The sequence below is a fragment of the Heteronotia binoei genome, chromosome 18, assembly GCF_032191835.1.
Source record: "Heteronotia binoei isolate CCM8104 ecotype False Entrance Well chromosome 18, APGP_CSIRO_Hbin_v1, whole genome shotgun sequence".
NCBI lineage: Eukaryota > Metazoa > Chordata > Lepidosauria > Squamata > Gekkonidae > Heteronotia > Heteronotia binoei.
The window spans coordinates 6458166-6468854 of NC_083240.1; the positions used below are offsets into that span (position 1 = coordinate 6458166).

General features: G+C 48.3%; 1 non-coding gene across 1 annotated transcript; it reads right to left on the reverse strand.

The window, feature by feature from the left end:
• Positions 1–8120: 8120 nt before the first annotated feature.
• TRNAA-UGC (transfer RNA alanine (anticodon UGC)) lies at positions 8121–8192 on the reverse strand. Its single transcript has one exon. It is a non-coding gene; the product is annotated as a tRNA-Ala (tRNA).
• Between the last annotated feature and the right edge of the window lie 2497 nt (positions 8193–10689).

The window sequence follows — 10689 nt, forward strand, 5'->3', positions numbered from 1 at the left end:
TGCAGGCATTCCGCAAATTCTTTGGTCGGCTCTTGCTAGTGCCAACGTACAATTGTAAAGGAGCTGGTATTACAAAAACACCATTAGGCGCCATGAGAAGGCATCAGACACATTAAAGATGCTGTACAGTTGATAAAATGGGCCATTCAATAACAAATGCATTAGAAGAAGAAGATTGTAGATTTATACCCTGCCCTTCTCTCTGAATCAGAGGCTAAGAGCAACTTACAATTGCCTTTATCTTCTTCCCCCACAACAGACACCCTGTGAGGTGGGTGGGGCTGAGAGAGGTCTCCTAGAAGCTGCCCTTTCAAGGACAACTCCTGCGAGAGCTTTGGCTGACCCAAGGCCATGCCAGCAGGTGCAAGAGGAGGAGTGGGGAGTCAAACCCAGTTCTCCCAGATAAGAGTCTGCACACTTAACCACTATGGCTGACTCAAGGCCATTCCAGCAGCTGCAAGTGGAGGAGTGGGGAATCAAACCCAGTTCTCCCAGATAAGAGTCTGCACACTTAACCACTATGGCTGACTCAAGGCCATTCCAGCAGGTGCAAGTGGAGGAGTCGGGAGTCAAACCCAGTTCTCCCAGGTAAGAGTCCACACACTTAACCACTATGGCTGACTCAAGGCCATTCCAGCAGCTGCAAGTGGAGGAGTGGGGAGTCAAACCCAGTTCTCCCAGATAAGAGTCTGCACACTTAACCACTATGGCTGACTCAAGGCCATTCCAGCAGGTGTAAGTGGAGGAGTGGGGAGTCAAACCCAGTTCTCCCAGGTAAGAGTCCACACACTTAACCACTATGGCTGACTCAAGGCCATTCCAGCAGCTGCAAGTGGAGGAGTGCGGAATCAAACCCAGTTCTCCCAGATAAGAGTCTGCACACTTAACCACTATGGCTGACTCAAGGCCATTCCAGCAGGTGTAAGTGGAGGAGTGGGGAGTCAAACCCAGTTCTCCCAGGTAAGAGTCCACACACTTAACCACTATGGCTGACTCAAGGCCATTCCAGCAGGTGCAAGTGGAGGAGTCGGGAGTCAAACCCAGTTCTCCCAGGTAAGAGTCCACACACTTAACCACTATGGCTGACTCAAGGCCATTCCAGCAGGTGCAAGTGGAGGAGTCGGGAGTCAAACCCAGTTCTCCCAGGTAAGAGTCCACACACTTAACCACTATGGCTGACTCAAGGCCATTCCAGCAGGTGCAAGTGGAGGAGTCGGGAGTCAAACCCAGTTCTCCCAGGTAAGAGTCCACACACTTAACCACTATGGCTGACTCAAGGCCATTCCAGCAGGTGCAAGTGGAGGAGTCGGGAGTCAAACCCAGTTCTCCCAGGTAAGAGTCTGCACAGTTAACCACCACACCAAACTGGCTTTTTTATTATTAGAATTATTAGATATTAGAAGCCCCCCCCTTTCCAAAACAATATTATTTCTTTATTTAAAAAACCCACATAGCACAATTACAGGAGGCAGCAGGACCACAAAACCATCCTAGGTAAGATATTTTCCTTCTACCTGAAGCACAGTAAATAACGGTAGGTTAACAGGAAGCTTAGCCCCTTCGGGTGCATCCTCATCTACCTTCTTCCCAAAAAGCAAGAGGAAAAAAGAAGCCAGGACACCTGGGGGCTGCCACCTGACCCAAGAAGACCAGCTTCCACCTTTGTGCCTCTTCCCAGGACGACTCACCTGAGCAACAAGGGAAGAGATGAAGGGGGATGAAGAAGTGTTTGAGCTTCTTCCTTTGTCTGCTCTCCCCACCACCTTGCAGCCACAAAAAGCCGGTAGGGCCTGCTGGCCTGACTCCTGTTCAACAGTTAGACAAACAAAGATTACATGTCAGAGATAAGAAGAGCCTTTCGACATTTCCTGGTGAAACAACTACACCGATCACTCCCTTTCCCATAAGCAAAAAAACGCACGCAATTCCCTGCTAACTCAAACAGAACTCTAACTGCTCATGTTTATTGTACATCTGAAGTTGCCTTATTACATGTGTTAAGTAAAAGCACAGAAGCCATGTTGGATCAGGCCAGTGGCCCATCCAGTCCAACACTCTGTGTCACATAAAAACATAAGAGAAGCCTTGTTGGATCAGGCCAGTGGCCCATCCAGTCCAACACTCTGCGTCACATAAGAACATAAGAGAAGCCATGTTGGATCAGGCCAATGGCCCATCCAGTCCAACACTCTGGGTCACATAAGAACATAAGAGAAGCCCTGTTGGATCAGGCCAGTGGCCCCTCCAGTCCAACACTCTGTGTCACAGAAGAACATAAGAGAAGCCTTGTTGGATCAGGCCAGTGGCCCCTCCAGTCCAACACTCTGTGTCACATAAGAACATAAGAGAAGCCATGTTGGATCAGGCCAGTGGCCCATCCAGTCCAACACTCTGTGTCACATAAGAACATAAGAGAAGCCTTGTTGGATCAGGCCAGTGGCCCCTCCAGTCCAACACTCTGTGTCACATAAGAACATAAGAGAAGCCTTGTTGGATCAGGCCAATGGCCCCTCCAGTCCAACACTCTGTGTCACATAAGAACATAAGAGAAGCCTTGTTGGATCAGGCCAATGGCCCATCCAGTCCAACACTCTGTGTCACATAAGAACATAAGAGAAGCCTTGTTGGATCAGGCCAGTGGCCCCTCCAGTCCAACACTCTGTGTCACATAAGAACATAAGAGAAGCCATGTTGGATCAGGCCAGTGGCCCCTCCAGTCCAACACTCTGTGTCACATAAGAACATAAGAGAAGCCTTGTTGGATCAGGCCAGTGGCCCCTCCAGTCCAACACTCTGTGTCACATAAGAACATAAGAGAAGCCTTGTTGGATCAGGCCAGTGGCCCCTCCAGTCCAACACTCTGTGTCACATAAGAACATAAGAGAAGCCTTGTTGGATCAGGCCAATGGCCCATCCAGTCCAACACTCTGTGTCACATAAAAACATAAAAGAAGCCATGTTGGATCAGGCCAATGGCCCATCCAGTCCAACACTCTGTGTCACGTAAGAACATAAGAGAAGCCATGTTGGATCAGGCCAATGGCCCATCCAGTCCAACACTCTGTGTCACATAAGAACATAAGAGAAGCCATGTTGGATCAGGCCAATGGCCCATCCAGTCCAACACTCTGTGTCACAGAAGAACATAAGAGAAGCCCTGTTGGATCAGGCCAATGGCCCATCCAGTCCAACACTCTGTGTCACACAGTGGCCAAAAAAACCAGGTGCCATCAAGAGTCCATCAGTGGGGCCAGGACACTAGAAACCCTCCCACTGTTGCCCCCACCACCAAGAATACAGAGCATCACTGCCCCAGACAGAGAGCTTCAACAATACGCTGTGGCTAACAGCCACTGATGAACCTCTGCTCCATATGTTTATCTGATCCCCTCTTGAAACTGTCTGTGCTTGCAGCTGCCACCACCTCCTGTGGGAGTGACTTCCACGTGTTAATCATCCTCTGGGTAAAGAAGGACTTCCTTTTATCCGTTCTAACCCGACTGCTCAGCAATTTTACTGAGTGCCCACGAGATCTTGTATTGTGAGAAAGGGAGAAAAGCACTTCTTTCTCTATCTTCTCCATCCCATGTATAATCTTGTAAACCTCTATCACGTCACCCCTCAGTCGACGTTCCTCCAAGCTAAAGAGTCCAAAGCATTTTAACCTTTCTTCATAGGGAAAGTGCCATCAATTTACCCAAGGGTGACACGCTGGAGACCCCTGAGCTGGTGTTTCAGAGGCAATAGCGGTGGGAAGCTTAAGCCTCTGTCCCTGGAAAGTAGGCCAACAGTTCCAGGTCTACTGTAAGAAAATGGATGCGACCCTGGAAGGACTTACCCAGACAGGTTCTTTGTACATTCTTACTCCAAGCATGCACTCTGATGTATAGACCCTCCTCCCTTTGTGTGTGTCCCTTGTTACGATGATTACATACAGTTTACTCATTAAAATCATCGCTCGTATTTATTTCTTCCCAGTCCCAACACAGAGGCATCTGCGCTGGCTGTGGTGAGTACTTGCACCCTGCTTGGGAAACATCCATATGGTGGAAAGACCCTGGCTTACACAGTTCGTCTGACGTGTAACCCATTAACCCTCCCCTCGAGATTTATTTGACTTGCGCGAGGACACGGCTGGAGAATTATTGTGCAATTGGAAAAGGTTGAGAAACTGGTTTTTGTGAGCCAAGCTACGAGTGGGTAGCGATGTGTGGGTGGAACTTCTCCAGGGAGAGAAGAGAACAGTCCTTTGGTGAAAACCAGATACCGGCCCCGCCTTTTCTACACCCCCCCCCCCTATATGCACCCTTTCCCTTTCCCCTGAACACTCTATGTCCAACAAAGTTTGAATCCAACAGCGCTGTGGAGACCAACAAAGCGTTATTCAAGGTATAAGCTTTTGTGTGCAAACACACTTCTTCGGACACAGTGAAACAGAATTTCCTCAACCACTACCAGTGTTCCCTCTAGGCTGAGTTAGTGTGAGCCAGCTCACAGATTTTTAGCCTCCAGCTCTCACATTTTTGTCTTAGCTCAGGGAAAATGGCCCCAGAGCGAACTACTTTATGCAGTAGCTGACAACTGTAATGCCAGTAGCTCACAAAATAGAATTTTCTCAGCTTAGAGGGAACATTGACCATTACATATAGAAAAGGGGGGAGGGGGGTAGTCACCAGGAAGGGCCAATTAAGAGTCAAGACAGAAACAGAAACAAAATTAAAAATCACCAGTCCATACATATAGGCAGAGGGTGAGTAGTAAATTATCATACAGTATAATATATAACGAAGATGTTTAATAGATTCAGGGGTCTAACAGGAATAATGGGTTCAGTTTATATGGTTACCATGTGTTTGGGTTCAATTCCAGGGCAAAAACAGTGAAGGAAATATATATGTCAAAACTGGAGATTGATGTATCCTTAATTGTAGAAAGCTGAGAATAAACTGAGACTCTGCCATCTGTCTCTCTCCCCATCCTCTCTCTTTCTATATGTAATAGCTGAGGAAATTCTGTTTCACTGTATCTGAAGAAGTGTGCAGGCCCACGAAAGCTTATACCGTGAACAAAACTTGGTTATTAAGGTTTGTAGAATCTTTCGGGATCAAGTGCCGTGTTCTACTGGAGAAAGTTTTCCTTCCAGACGTTTCGTTCTCAGCTGCGGAGAACATCCTCAGTGGCGTTGCAGCCGGAGCAGGCGCTCTGACCTTCTTGGCTGCTGTGCATTGAGTGCATACCACTCAATGCACAGTATGTGCATTGGTATGCTGTGCATACCACTCAATGCACAGCAGCCAAGAAGGTCTGAGCGCCTGCTCCGGCTGCAACGCCACTGAGGATGTTCTCCACAGCTGAGAACGAAACGTCTGGAAGGAAAACTTTCTCCAGTAGAACACGGCACTTGATCCCGAAAGATTCTACAAACCCTAATGATGTTACCAGCCGTGAAAACCTGAAATCTTTGATAAAACTTGGTTAGTCTTCAAGGTGCTCGACTGGACTTGAACTCTGTTCTGGTTCTTCAGACCAACACAGCAGCCCACCTGAATCTAGCTCTGCGTCCAAATAGAAGTTGGCAGACAACTGCGGATTGCGGAGAACCAGCGGGTACTTCAGATATCTCTTTGGCTTGTGTCTGGTGTATTGTGAGACCAAGCCCACTTTTAATTGCCATTGTTAGAGTAAGACTTAAAAAACAAACAAACCAGAAGAGCCAACAGGAGATGGCTTGACTCAGTGGAGGAAGCCACAAGGGCCCTCGGGTGGCCAAACCTGAGACTTGCAAGGCTATGAAGGAGAGGCCGCCACTGCAGAGGTCATGAATTTGCCGGCTCGTGGAACCCAACTCACCACACTTCACACATACCACCATCACCCCCTTGAGGTCGGTTGGCTGACCCAGTGAATTTCACAGTTAGGGATTTGAACTCAAGCCTCTCCAATTTTGCTTCCACGGCTTAAGCACTACACATATTTTTTTTCTTCTCCCCCCTTTTCTTAATCCAAAAGCGGGGGCACCGGGGCGGGGGGGCATTAACTGTAAGGGAGGTCTGATCCGCCTGCGATTTGGGCTGTCTGTCTGGAGCGCAGCCTGTCTTAGGAGGTCGCATCTGACGAAGAGAGCTGTGTTTCTCGAAAGCTTATGCCGCAATAATATTTGTTACTCTCAAAGGTGCTTACTGGACTCTACTATTTTGCAGCAACAAACTTAACAGGGCGAACTGCTCTGGATTGAGGAGGCAAAGGAACGCGTTTTCAGCTTCCATCGCCCCCTCCCCGAGTCTTGGGTGTATGGGGAGTCCAAATCTCCGAGGTGCGGGGGCCCGGAGCCGCAGCCACGTCGCCCCACCTCCCCGTCCCCCGCCCCAAAGCTGCACGGGCACGCAGCACCCTCCGTCCTTGTAGCGCCTGCTCGCGAGGAGACGCCCCCTGGCCTGCCAGCAGCCGTCCCGGTCATCTGGTCGAGGAGAGGGGAGGGGAGGAGCAGCGTCCCAGAAAGGCTGCTGTGCTGCGGAAAGGGGGATGACGACGGGGGGGAACTGCCTCCCAACGCCGTGTTTGCGAAGAGGCAGCGGTGCGCACGAGGCGGCCCCGGGCCTTTGCAGCAGTGCTGCGCGAGACGGGGGTGGCGGCTTAAAAGGCGCAGCATTGCAGGCCGCCTGCTTTCGCTTTGCAACGGGGGAAGCCGGACGCGGGCGTTTGGGGGTTGCGGCGCCCTGCTGCACGGCTATAAATCAATGCAATCTTTTTTTTTTTTTAATCCACTCACCTCCCCTGGGTCAAAGCTGGGGCCAACGTGAACCGGATCCACCTCCGGTTCTCTGGAAAGGGAAACTCGCCCGGCTTTGGCTCCTCCTCCGGTTGGCAGGCGGCCGGCTTAAAAAAAAAAAAAAAAGTTTACGATTCACAGTTGCACCATTGCAAACTCGCTGAAGCGGGAGAGATGGAAGCGCAGCGGCTTCGCTTCGGCGGCGGCCCCCCGTTGAGTTTTCGGGAGGCAGGGCTCGCTTCAGCAGGTGCGTGAAAGCTACACCCGTCAGGCCGCTGCCTTTCAAGTAGGGTCGTGCCAATGCCATCCTCCCGGAATTATTTAGAATTGAGCTCCAGCCTGCAGAGATCAGGTTCCCCTGGAGAAAACGGCAACTTCAGAGCATGGACTGTATGGCATTGTACCCCACTGAGGTCCCTGCTTTCCTCAAAACCTGCCTTCCCTAGGCTTCACTCCCGGATCTCCAGGAATTTCCCGACCTGGAGATGGCAACATTAAGAGAAAGGCGAACCATAAATAATAACGCTGCTATTAAACGCGGCAAACAACAGAAAGGTGGGAATGGGTTATGGCGGGAATTTACAAGGAGAGGCCAGTCTGAAATCAGATTACTAGTAATTATTTCAGACTGGCCTCTGTCTGCTCCTGGCCCTGCGTGGCTTGTGATTTTGAGAATCTGACGGAGCTGGGTTCGAATTTCCACCTTAGATGGAACCTTGTCGGGTTAGGCTAACCTTGGGCCAGTTATTCTCTTTGTCCAATCTACCTCATCAGGTGGTGGTGGTGTGAGGATAAAACACAGCGAGAGAAGAACAATGATGTAAGATGCTCCATATCTCCTGTGGAGAGCTCATGCTGGAATAAGTTTTGTGAATCTTTAAAGGCTCTGTGATTTTACTATGCAGCAATAGACAAATACAGCTACCTCACTGGAACTGCTTTGAAATACAATTGCAAAGTGTGTGATGGGTTGGGCTTAAAAAAATTCCAGTCCCTGTTTTTTCATAATACCAAGTTTACAGACCTGCCTTGCAGGGTTGTAATTAAGGTTAATACTAACTCAATAAACAGCTGTATATTCCTTGTCCCTAGGATCACATGTTCAGAATAAATAGCAATAGTGTCACCATTATTTACTCCCTAGGCCTTTTTAATGAGAATACAAAGGGTAAACATGCAGGCAGTCTTCTACCTTATTGCTCAGTCTTGTTGGCATTTGTTGCAATAAAGCATTTTGCAAATTACATTTGCACTGTCTTAGACAGAAAGGTTTGTCAGCATTGTCTATTCAGACTGGCAGAGTCTCAGGCAAAGGTCTTTCACACATCGCCTTCCAACTGGTCCTTTTAGCTGGAGATGCCGGGGATTGAACCTGGGACCTTCTGCATGCAAAGCAGATGCTCTGCCACTGAGCCACAGGCCCTTGTCATTTTTATTCTCTTATTAATATATTAAGGGTTGATTTTGCATGTTAAGTTTTCAGCAAGATTTCAGCTTTAGCTAATGATATTTATTTAGGGTTATAACTCGATTTAAAATTGATTAAGCATATGAGAGTTAGCCAATTAATGTAGCATAAATCTGTATAACTTTGCCTATGATTTAAAAAAAACTAATTAAAAAGCATGACTTCCTGTTTTTAAGCGACACTTTCATTGACTGAAGCATCAGCATTTTAAAAGAGCATCTCTCTCATTGAGGGGGAAATGCCTTTTTGAAGACGGAGCTTCCATTTGCATTTTTAATAAATACTTGTATTGAAAATCATTGACTGCCCGTTCCAAGTTTTCCAGCAGCCTGAATAGTCCACTTTATCCTGAGCTTGGAAACTAAGCAGGAAACGATGTACTTGGATGCAGTGTTCCCTCTAAGCTGAGTTAGCATGAGCTAGCTCACAGATTTTTAGCCTTCAGCTCACACATGTTTGTCTTAGCTCAGGAAGCATGACCCCAGAGCACACTCATTTATGCGGTAGCTCACAGTTTTAATGCCAGTAGCCCACAAAAGAGAATTTTTGCTCTCAAGACTCTGCAGCCTAGAGGGAACGTTGTTTGGATGTGAGACCACCAAGGAAGAGACCGGGGTTAACTATGCAGTGGAAGGCAATGGCAAACCACCTTACCTCTAAAAGGGCATTGCAAAGCTGAAAAAAATACAGACGGATTATTAGTGGGTTGGGTACCTTCCCTATGAGGAAAGGCTGAAGAATCAGGGCCTTTTCAATGTACAAAAGAGATTACTAAATGGAAGACATGTGGAATTCACTGCCACAGGAGGTGGTGGCAGCTACAAGCATAGCCAGCTTCAAGAGGGGATTGGATAAGTATCTGGAGCAGAGGTCCATCAGTGGCAATTAGCCACAGCGTATTGTTGGATCTCTCTGTCTGGGGCAGTGATGTTCTGTATTCTTGGTCCTTGGAGGGGGGCAATGAGAAAGGGCTTCTAGCCCCATTTGTGGACCTTCTGATGGCACTTGGGTTGTGGGGGTTTTTTTGTGGCCACTGTGTGACGCAGAATGTTGGACTGGATGGGCCATTGGCCTGATCCAACATGACTTCTCTTATGTTCTTATGACATGATGGCTGTTTATAAAATTATGCACAGTTAACACAGAACTTCTTCTCTCTCCTAAACAACAAGAAATGGAGTGTCCAATGACGTCGATGGGCAGCAGATTCAGGATGGGCAAAAGGAAATACTGCTTTACACAGAGAGTGATAAAAATGTGGGATTTGCTGCCAGAGGATATAGTGATGGCCACAGGTATAGACAGCTTTAAAAGGGACTTAGATGGATTAATGCAGGAGAGATTTAGCAGTGGCTACCAACCCTGCTAACTAAAGGAAACCACCTTGTTCAGAGGCAGTCAACCTCTGAGTCCCAATGCCAAGACGGCCTTGTTCTCTAGTCTATGCCCTGTTGTTGGATCTCCAGAGAAACTGGTTGGCCACTGTGTGAGACAGGATGCTGGCCTAGACTAAGAAGACGAAGATGTTGGATTTATATGCCACCCTTCCCTCTGAATCTTAGAGTCTCAGAGTGGCTTACAATCTCCTTTACCTTCCTCCCCCACAACAGAAACCTTGTGAGGTGGGTGGGGCTGAGAGAACTCTGACAGAAGCTGCCCTTTCAAGGACAACCTCTGCCAGAGCTATGGCTGACCCAAGGCCATTCCAGCAGGTACAAGTGGAGGAGTGGGGAATAAACCCGGTTCTCCCAGATAAGAGCCCACACACTTAACCACTACACCAAACTGGCTGACTGGTCTGACCCAGCAGGCCTCTTCTGATGTTCTTATATTCACCCACTCTTGCGTGGAGCTCCTTGCGAATGGGGTCATCCATGAGCTGTTTGTGATTCAATGGCATATTCTCCTCCTCCAAGATTTTCAAGCTATGTTGAAAATAGTATGGAACTAGAGCCTCTCTCCCTGATCTTCTAGCTCTTTACTTGCGGGAAGCATTGACTGTAGAGGAGCCATATAGCAGCAAGGTCTGCCAACGCATTATAAGAAGAAGAAGACCGCAGATGTATACCCCACCCTTCTCTCCGAATCAGAGTCTCAGAGCGGCTTATAATCTCCATGATCTCCTTCCCCCACAACAGACACCCTGTGAGGTGGGTGAGGCTGAGAGAACTCTCACATAAACTGCCCTTTCAAGGACAGCTCTGTGAGAGCTATGGGTGACCCAAGGCCATTTCAGCAGCTGCAAGTGGAGGAGTGGGGAATCAAACCGGTTCTCCCAGATAAGAGTCCATGCACTTAACCACTACACCAAACTGGCTCTGATTGCCTTGAGTGGCCAGAACACTTCACCTGCTTTATCTTGTGCTCATGCTAATGACAGACAAATTCCTAACGCAGAAAGATAGCACTGGAAGAGATCCCAAGGGTCATCTAGTCCAACCCCTGCTCAATG